Source organism: Periplaneta americana, chromosome 14 (genome assembly GCF_040183065.1).
Source record: "Periplaneta americana isolate PAMFEO1 chromosome 14, P.americana_PAMFEO1_priV1, whole genome shotgun sequence".
Classification (NCBI taxonomy): domain Eukaryota; kingdom Metazoa; phylum Arthropoda; class Insecta; order Blattodea; family Blattidae; genus Periplaneta; species Periplaneta americana.
The window spans coordinates 58,150,544-58,161,704 of record NC_091130.1 but is presented as its reverse complement, the minus strand read 5'-3'; the positions used below and the strand labels follow the sequence as shown (position 1 = coordinate 58,161,704).

At 35.2% G+C, this 11,161-nt stretch overlaps 2 non-coding genes across 2 annotated transcripts; both read right to left on the bottom strand.

Moving 5' to 3' along the window:
• Nucleotides 1-6,505: 6,505 nt before the first annotated feature.
• Nucleotides 6,506-6,578, bottom strand: TRNAN-AUU (transfer RNA asparagine (anticodon AUU)). The gene has a single exon. It is a non-coding gene; the product is annotated as a tRNA-Asn (tRNA).
• Nucleotides 6,579-6,791: 213 nt separating this feature from the next.
• On the bottom strand, nucleotides 6,792-6,864 carry TRNAN-AUU (transfer RNA asparagine (anticodon AUU)). Its single transcript has one exon. It is a non-coding gene; the product is annotated as a tRNA-Asn (tRNA).
• Between the last annotated feature and the right edge of the window lie 4,297 nt (nucleotides 6,865-11,161).

Below are 11,161 nucleotides of genomic sequence, written 5' to 3'. Positions count from 1 at the left end.
TTTATTACTAGAAAAATATACACAGAAACTATAACTATACAAAATTCTAGCACTCCCCTGAAAGAGAGTGATTTCGTATTTAGTGAAGGAATGGAAAGGTGAATGTTTAATCAGTCTCGATTGGAAAGGAGTGAATGATTTCTCGGTGTTACAACGAGAAATATATGACAGGAGTTGGGGTAGTATGATGATGTCACTGAGTAAATCACTCTCTAAAGCAGTGGTTCCCAACTGGTGTGCCCCGGCACCCTAGGGTGCTGCATGATCGGCTAAGGGGTCTGCGAGATATTGAAATAAACCAAAAAAATTACTGTGTACTTAAGTATAAAGTCTTATAAGGTCTTGAAATAAAATAAGTCAAATTAATTCTCTCATGCACTACAGATCGATTCATTTCGATGATTCAATTATACTTGTATCCGGCTCCGGAAGATGGCATTACAGCCAATCCCTGCCGAACATTCCCGACTCAGTATACTACAGTAGTACTGTACTCCAACCACGAGAAAGTCTCTGGGGAATGAGACGCAGTGGGGTAATCCTGTGAATGAATGTTGATGTCATAAGGACACACACGTGGTACACGTATCTCTATTGGCTAGCTCTCACAGCACAAATGATAACGTTGATACACATATTTATACTGCCCTAGTTACAAAATTAGATCACTGTTAATCTCCTAATCTTTTAATCCCTCCATACAGGAAATTACATATGGAGGAGAGCGCATGGTTTTTAAACTGACATTATAGCGATAATATTATCTATCTACTTTGCTGTAATAGATGACGCAATAGTAAGCACATTCCTTTCACGGTTGATCTCCTGGTTGGAGAACAGTATAGACTACTCGCTTCCTCACGAACATTCCCGAGACTTCGACAGAACAATATATAAAAATTGATGTATTTTTACTAAGTGATTGTAGTAAAGTTTACCGTATTATGTTATGATGTATGTTACTTATTATATCATCTTTCAATAAATGAATGTATTAAACCTAATTTTTTTTTAATTCAAGAAAGGGTGCCCCAAGTTTTTAATGTTATTCTCAAGGGTGCCGTGAACTTAAAAAGATTGGGAAACACTGCTCTAAAGTCTCCCTGTACTTATCCTCATAGCAGAAAAGAACCACGGGAAATTAAGTTTGTCCAGTTTTTGGTTATAATGATAATTATGATGATGGTGATGATCAAAATAACGTTTACTGTATTAATGACGAATGAGGTAACTTATAATGTTGGAAAACGGACATAATTAAGGAAGTGAATTTGGAATATATTACAAAACACGATCTAAATTATCTCACCACATTTAATATGATTTACTGGAGCTGCATGGTGTGCTTGCAATATTGGGCATAAGAAAAATCGTCTTTCTTGTAACTTAGGGCTTATTTTTAAACTAAACATTATAGCCCCTAGAGGATTTTTATCAATACTGCAGTCACATGTCTTTCCATCAAACAAAATTCAATTATCGGCAATCCATGCTCAAATAACAAATTGTAACTGAAGGGAATGTGTGTGCCTATGAATGATTATGAATTAAGGAAGGTGGATAAAAAGGAGTTCACTAAATCATAGTATGCACTGTGGAGACGGAACAAAATGGAATTCTTAGGTAAAGTATACAGTCCGAAACCGCTATTAACATCACTGTTCTAAAATTAAACCTATTTTTGCAAAAATACTTATTCTTTTTTCAATAAATACTTTTCATATGAGACTCATTGATACTACTATTAAGAAAGAGCATCTAAGGAACATAATATACTATTACCTATGTACAATGTTTAGTTACTTACCAACTGGAAGATGTTGACAATTGCGATATTCTTTCGTCGCACAAGCTAGAAAAGGAAAAGAGATTATTAAAAATTATATTCACGGAATCCGAATCATGTAAAGTGGAGTGAGTAGGCATTGTTTACATACATACATACATGCATACATACATACATACATACATACATGCATGCATACATACATACATACATACATACATACATACATATTGAAAGCATAGCACAGCATCAGTAATTGCCATCAATATTTACTGATGTAGTACTAATGCTAATAAGAATCAATCAAGAAAACAATCCACAGCTCTCTTTCGTCAGAACCTCCGAAAAAAAAAAAAAAAAAAAAAAAAAAAAAAACGCGCACACACACCTACACATACACACACCACACAAAAATTGTAAATCACTTGTAGGGCGAAGACTGCACTGTATTTGACATTAATAGAGATACTGCAATGGATATAAGGAAACTGGAAAACATTATACACTTCAGTAGAGGGAACAAACTAATAATAGCAGTTGACAGCAATGGAAGAAGCAAAATATGATATGACCGATTGTCTAATCAACGAGGAAAACTCCTTGAAGAATTCATATTTACTAACAGCCTTTTCGTAATTAATGAAGACATAGGAAGTCCAATATTCGAGACTGGACGAGGTAATAGTGTTGTATTGATCTCACCACCTCTAACCACCAACCTGTGCGCTTCATTAGTGACTGGAAGTGTAGCGGTGTTGAAAACTGTTCAGATCATGCACTAATTTCATTCAAGATTGGAACAGTGCAGCACAAAGAAAAGGAAAAGGAAAACTTCACTGGAACAAGATACATAGTAAAGCAGGAATGATACGGAATATTCGATAGTACCCTACTCTCCAATCTGATTAAAGAATTTGAATGTGTACATAATGAATTGGACTTCAAAGAGATAGATAACAAAATCAGCACGAAGATTAGGTGCTTTTCTGTTCCTGAAGAAGTTCTACAACTATATCAGTCGAGCATAAAAACAGCATGTAATAAGGCATTTTACCTATCCTCGATAAGGAAATTCCCAGATAAAGGTAAAACAGTACCATGGTAGACTGACCAACTGTCAATATTAAGAAAGAAGGTATCAGAGGACAATAAACAATACACAACTCAGAAAAGAGAGGAAATCATCATACATAGAAGGAAAACAACAATATCAGTCACAGATACAGTACGAAAAATTGAAATATTGGAAAAAATACTGCACTATTCCCGATGGTGCAAACCCATGGAATGCAGCAAATAAACTAGCTACAGGAAAATTAAGAAGCCAAACCAGCTTGACGACTCTTCATAAAACAGATGGAACCTATACCAGAGATATGGAAAAAACAATGAGACACATGTTGGAGCAGTTTACACTTGAAGACGATTAAAATAGTGACAGTGAACAACACCAGCAGTTTAGAAGACAACTGGAGGAGCCAATCAATATGCCTGATGACAGAAATTTTACAGAAGAAGAAATATCAACAGTGGTCCGAAAATTTAATCCTACAAAGGCACCAGGGGATGATGGGATTACCAGTAATATAATAATAAGAATCTTTAAGAACTTCCCCCAAGCACTTACTGCAGTCTGTAATTTATGCTTAAAGCAAGGATGTTTTCCAAAACAGTGGAAAATATCGACAATAATCCCGATAGTAAAACCAGGAAAAGAGAACAGTCAAGAAGTCACGAAGTTTATACCAATACGTCTACTCAATGTTGGAAGGAAGATCTTAGAAAAACTCATGATTGATCAAATAAATCATCACTTACACCAATCTGTTAAATACAAATCAGTATGAATTTATTCCGCAGAAAAATACTGTGCAAGCCGCCTTGGCAATTAAAAACTTCATACAGAAGAATCTACATCAGAAAAAGAGCATCATCTTAATCAGCCTTAATGTAAAAGGTGCATTTGATGGTGCCCTGGAAACTAAACAACTTGCAAACTCTCCAATGTCCAAGAAATCTAATAAACTAATTCAAAGGTATTTCAATAATAGAACAGCTACATTAGCCATGAACTACAGTAAGACAGAAAGAGAAGTGACCAAAGGCTGCCCTCAGGGATCCTTTGTGGACCAGGACTGTGGAACAGTCTGTACAACCCCTTACTCAATCTAGACTACTCAATATTAAGCGTCCCCGTTCAGAGTTTGGATTCGCTCCTGATGCCCAGCTCTGTTCTATACTAACGTTCTATCTTTACCGAGTACACAATTCTGATAATCTGCTGTCAACGACCTTCCTTTAATCATTCTTTTACATAATATTCTGCATCAAAAGCACTAGGAGGGGGGTCCCACTGATGAAATACATATTAAACTACATGCTGTTTTTAAAAGCAACGAACTTCAAATGATTGAAATAATATTGTTCATATTACTGAACACACGCTCACATTCTGCAGTTGAAATAATAATAATAATAGTATGTGCAGCTGTGATCAATGGCTTCAGTTCATCAGGATAGCTGTCATCATCATTCATTATATACACGTAATATTTACGGAATTCATGAACTGAAGTTTTCTTACAGGTACAATAAATAACTCAGCAAGAGAGTTACCATATTTCTTTATCAGCAAAACATGGATCTTAACATTTTACCCACTTAAACTTAACCATTATTTTCACGTTTTCCAGTAACTCAATATTTTTTCCGTTTCAGCATGTGGAAACTCTAGTGTTGAACATTCGAGTTTTTATATTCTCACTTAATTTCTGGAAGAATTATTGTTGTTCACTAATTTTCTGCACTTTTCCATGTTCTGAGCTAACCACTTTAAATTCAATTTATCAACTGCTTTAGAACTTCAGAATAATATTCATCTGGATATTTGCCATTGGTTGAAAGATGTTATATTTAAGAGAAGCAGCTAAATGATGTGCTTCAGGCAGTACGATTTTCTTTTCTTGTAATTTTAAGGACAAAATGTTCAAGTTCTGTTATAGCGTCGCGTAGAAGTTCTATGTTCAAAACAAAGTTTATGTCGCTCATTTTTTTTTTCAATCCAGAATATTGAGCTTTCTCCCTTCCCGTGCAATTCGGGTATAAGATGCATTATGAAAATGCTTATAAAGAGCAGAGTAATTTTATTATTCCATATGGCTCTCACAGATGTGCACTAGACAATCAATGTATCGTTGTTAACACTTAATCTCATACTTAGTTGTGCAGTTACTAATTCAGTTTTGTTCTTTGAAGACATGCTGTAACGGAACAGTGTTTATCAAAAATAATTGCTTGTGACACATTGTTGACATTTTCCATACTGTATCAATCACTGCTGTTTCTAATCAATGATTACTATTATGCCAAACAATCAATTGAAGATACGGTACATTTGGAGCAAAAGCTGCACAACAACTGCATGCCTTCCAAGTAAATTATAAATCCAATTTTGCGATAAAAAGTTATTGTCGTCTAGAGAAGTTGAGCACGCTATCTTAAATTAGTTAGATTAGAAGTTTACATTTAGCCTTGGCGAGGCTAGTTTCTTTGAAGTAGCCTATTCCCAAATCCATCATCTTTTCTTGATTTAATATGTAAAGCAGTAGTTCATTACAGTTTATGGATGGAAAGAACCACATACAGCGCAGAAAATATTCATGCAGTTCTTTTCATAAAGCAAATGTGTTCATCGTAAAATTATTAACAGTGTCTCTTGTTATGATTACGCCTTCAAAGTTATCTACAGTAAATATACCTCCAAAGAGATTAAGAAATAACATTTTCTCCCTTGAAATCTTCAGTAAAATGTTAATAAAGAAATAAGTTGGTTCGCTTTGGTTAAGTATATTCGACAACAGCACTAAGCAAGAGAATCTTGTAACAAATATACAATTCCTTATGGACTGTGGAAGTCTCTTAGAGGAAAAACGACGCAAGTGACTTCCCAGTGCTCTACCTCTAAGCAAAATACACTCTTATCTATGTACATTGAAGAGTTACTTACATCACCACAATGGATATTTTGGTGTCCTTCCATGTCTTCATATGTGGGGGTATAAGTAGGGCCGTCAGACTCCTATGAAAAGAAAAAAAAAACTAGTAATAGTTTACACTTGAAAAATATAACTCTACTGCACATTTCATTTCTTTTATCATTAAGCTGTAGTGGCCTATTTAGTATAATTGAGTGCTATTACAATCAATATAGGCCTATGTCTAACTTTACTGCTCACAATGGCAGCCCCTCACTGAAATGGTTTCTTCTGGGAAATAGCTGACTGGAAGGATATTAATAATTTCAAATCTCTAACATTTTCAAGACAGAATAATTCTGATAAATACAATCTAGATATTATAATAACTAGTTTGTACACATGTATATGGGACAGAAGGGGAGTGGAAAAACTGGGACTCATGATGTCCTCACGGCTGCTAGTGGAGTTACGTCCATCCAGGTACCCAGCAGTCTGCTGGTGGAGTGAAGGCTGCTTCCCAGCAGATTACTTTAACACTTTTACCATAAATTATTGAAATGAAATTATATAAATATGTGGAAAAAAAGGCTTTTAATTGGAGAAAATTACTAGCATTAATCTATATTTTCCTGTTCAGCATTCCAATATAAATAAATTATGCAAACCTACTATTTTTTGCAAATCAAGCTTTCAGGTAGAACTCCCTCTAAAGTTGATTTGAATAATTTCGAGGGAAAAATTGTTCCGGGGCCAGGTATCGAACCCGGGACCTTTGGTTTAATGTACCAATGCTTTACCAACTGAGCTACCCGGGAACTCTACCCAATACCGATCCAATTTTTTTCTCTATATCCACAGACCTCAAAGTGGGCTGACAACCGTCAAGCAACCAACGTTGAGTGCACACTAACTCTGTGTGACTTAAATTGTGGTTTTCTGTTAACGAACAGTGATGTGTATTATGCAAATTAAGCTTTCAGGTATAACTCCCTGTAAAATTGATTTGAATAATTTCGAGGGAAAAATTGTTCCGGGGCCAGGTATCGAACCCGGGACCTTTGGCTTAATGTACCAACGCTCTACCAACTGAGCTACCCAGGAACTCTACCCGACACCGATTCAATTTTTCCCTCTATATCCACAGACTTCAAAGTGGGCTGACAACTGTCAAGCAACCAACGTTGAGTGCACTAACTCTGTGTGACTTAAATTGTGGTTTTCTGTTAATGAACAGGGACGTGTATTATGCAACTCAAGCTTTCAGGTATAACTCCCTGTAAAGTTGATTTCAATATTTTAGCATAAATTATTGAAATGAAATTATATAAATATGTGGAAAAGAGACTTTTTAATTGGAGAAAATTACTAGCATTAATCTATATTTCCATGTTCAGCATTCCAATATAAATAAATTATGCAAACCTACTATTTTTTGTTTCCAATCATTACAACCCAGAATTTGTTGCATGGTATAATTTGTCTACGTAACATATTTACATTAATAAAATGATTGAATATCTGTTTCTTAAATACGTTAAAATGTATTCCTGCATATCATTGGTGTTTGTGTAAAATGTCATAATTATGTCAAAAAATTCAAACTATTTTCTCCCCTCTAGACATGCATTATTTTGGTGCTCACATATAATTGCAAAACATCACAAGATATGTTTTTATGATAATATTTTAAGTTACAAAGTAACTGATCTGAAACCAACAAAAATATTAAGTTTTTTCTCTTTCCTGAAAAACTGGTAATTTTAACATACTACATTTTGCACGAACACCAACAACATATCGTAGTGCAGATTTTTCATTGCATCTTACCCCTATAAAATTTAGGAAAACATATATACAAGTTGTCAGACTTCATAGACTGAGTTAGAATATGTCTGTATTATGAAAGGACACTGAAAAAAACTCGAAGACTGGGAGTGGGAAGAGTTTTAGGAGCAAAAATCTTTTTTGAAACAACAAAAATTAATCACGCACATGTCTGATCATTCACCTCGAAAAAGGAGAAAACATTGTGATGCAAAAGTTTTTTCTTAACAAAAAGGAATTTGGAAGAAAATTACAAATGGACAAATATTTAACATATATGCTCACCACATTCTCCAGAATGGTGGATGATGATTATGATGGTAATGATAACGTTCCAGGGATTATTTAGAAGCATTCACGGGATTGATGTGATTAAAATAATTTCACATTTTACTTCTGTAAACCTAAGAGGAATATTAAAACGTAATTAATCATCATGTCTGTTTAGCTCAGTTGACTAAGGCATGTTGTTATTAAATCCTATAAACCCAACTTCGCAGGTTCGAGTGTCCTCGCATCCCAAAAGGTAAATTATTACAGAATTAAAAAAAATACATATTAGATGTAGATGCAATGCATAAATTACGATGTAGTAGTATTAGCAGATAGAGAAAGGAGAAGGAGATTGAGTGTTTGGAGATAGTAACATCTAGTTACTTCTTGAGCAATAGTTGAATGGAAAAGTATAGGTGTGTGTCCGGGGCTAGGAAAATACTAATGAACTGTGAGGTGAAGTCTTTTATTTCACTAAAGTAATGTTGAATAAAAGCCTACTTTACAAACGCAAAAGTATTTAGTAAATGCATGTTTTTTGTTAAGGTCATGGATAAAAATATTAAAACTGCATGAAGTCGTTGCATTGCCGCTATTATTATAGGATGTGAAAACTAGACTTTAATGTCAGACTATCTAAGAGGAACTGAATCATCAGAAATGAGATTTCTCCGGTATGTAACAGGATGCAAATTATTAGACCTCAGGAAAAATGATGACATAAGACAAGAATTAAATATAGAATCTATTATAAACACAATTTATTTAAAAAAAAAATACAGTATATAGGATTAATTGGAGAGATCACACCCAGCGAATGCCTGGTACCAGGAGAACAAAGGTTGCCTTCCAGTATAATACTAAAGGTAAAAAAGTGCAGGTCGACTTCTAATAAGATGGCGTGGACAATTTTGAGACGAAGCAGGTCAAAGGTGCCTAATCATTGCTGACAATGACGATGATAGTGATGATGATGATTATTAGCAGCAGCAGTAGTAGTAGTAGTAGTAGTAGTAGTAAAATTTCTCATATTCCTCCCCAAAGGATCACGTAATGATTTATCAGTTTATTTGACATGCTTAACTACAATGACCATTGCCACATAATATAGTTTTTGGTACAATGTGTCCGCAAAATCACTCCGCAGCGAGGGGAGAGACTTGATCTCCTAGCGGAAAGTTTTAAGTTGGCAGCAAAATCATTCACACGTATTCAGCGTTGACCTTCGAGTGGAGTTAGTGTGGAGTCGACTGTAACAGTATTGTCAACAGTCGACAGTGAATTCCTGTTCAGATGTCTATTGTTTCCAAATAATTTATCCATTTATTACCCTGCTGAATGAAAATGAGACAATCATTCATTTTTTCAACAGGACAACACTACTGCTTATACAGCACACCAGTCCCTACAACTTTTAGAGGAATTCTTTGGCGACAGAATAATTACGAAAGGACTTTGGCCCCCGCGGTCCCCGGATTTGATTCCACCCGACTATTTCCTTTGGGGTGCGGCTAAATCATTTATGTATTGAAAAAGCCAAAGACACTAGAGCAGTGGTCGTCAGCACTCGCTGAAATGGGTAGAGTGCATGGACGGTAAGGAACTATGCTCCGTCGTGCACAAGGGATAGAGAGAAAGCATACCCGCCAGCAGTGACGAATGCACCCTAGGGCTGTGTCTTGTCTGCGAGTAAGAGATGCTAGCCCGAGCGTGCAGTGTTTTGATGACTGCTGCGCTAGAGGAACTTAAGACAGAGATAATTAATTACATGCATTTGATTACACGTGAAACACTGGTAGAAGTGCTCGCAAATAAATGTAAATGGGTGGAACTATGCCTTCAAGAAAGAGGACAACACTTCCAGCACCTACTGTAAACAGGTGGAACTATGCTTTCAAGAAAAAGGACAACACTTCCAGCACCTACTGTGATAGTGGTGAGTACAGTATACTTTATTTACTGTTTTAATGGTAATAATGTTGAATCCCACTTCCCAACATAACTGCAGCCACTAGCGGTGAATCCCACTTACCAACATAACTGCAGCTCAAGCGTAAACATTGCCGTCTCCTCGCTGCGGAGTGAGTTTGTGGACGCACTGTATAACATATGCATGTGCATATGAATATAATGTTTGAACATTAAACTGAAAATCGACATATTCCCTCTGCTACTAGATTTGTTAACAATGGATTGGGTGTTTATTGGCTTCAAATGTATCAGGATCGACAACATCTAATCACTGGCTAGCTGAACAAAAGTGGCTGATATTGGTGCTTGTATCCGAAAAATTCAAAATCGGCTGTACAATATGACGATTTTATAATTCAATAATAATTATTATCAATGTTATGAAACGGCAAATCTTGTATAATGAGTACCGGTATTCATAATATCTGATTAAAATTGTCTAATTTCAACACTTAGATCTATCAGCCCTGGACATTAATACTTTAATTGAGTCATCATCCCTTAACTCCCCTCTCCACAAAATCTTCAATGTATAACTTTGAAACATATACAAGATCCGAGCTACTTATTTCCTGAATGCAAGGAAGGGGAAAAATGCAGAATATTTAGATTGATATATATACCGGTTAGTTAATACACAGGATGAGAGAAACATCTTATAATTGTTACAAATATGTAACCATCTAGTAGTACATGATTTACGAGAAAACATATGGGTACGCAGAAGGTATCAGACTTTGTACTCTGAATTGCAAAACTTTTGCAACACAAAAGCTGACAAATTTGAAATTGGAATGAGACAAGTTTTAGTTCTCACATTACTTATATTGAAAATGCTAAAAACGAATCATTTAATTTTCTTACCATTCATCTAGGGGAAGGATTATAACACCGAGAGAAAACATCACAATGAAAAGGTTGTTTGCAAACAAAAACAGATTTGGAAGAATTTTACAAAGAAGAAATATTTAACATTACTGTACTTAAGTATAAAGAAAACATATAATAAAAAAAAATACGTCATACCATGATAGTGTTTATTTAATATCTGGAATTCTATTGATCATTTTAGGATTTATCATCATCATCATCATCATCATCATCATCATCATCATCATCGTCACACAGGTTATAGTCTCAGAAGGACTGTTACAGTCCACAAAAGTTTTCAGCCCATCTCTTCATTGGACGTCCAATTGATCTCCTGCCTTTAGGTTGGTAATGCAGGATTGCACGAGGAATTCTAGTTCTAGACATACACCTCACATGCTGACATCAGTTATCTTGATAGTAACATATGTCTGCTAGTATAGAATTCATTTCAAGTTCC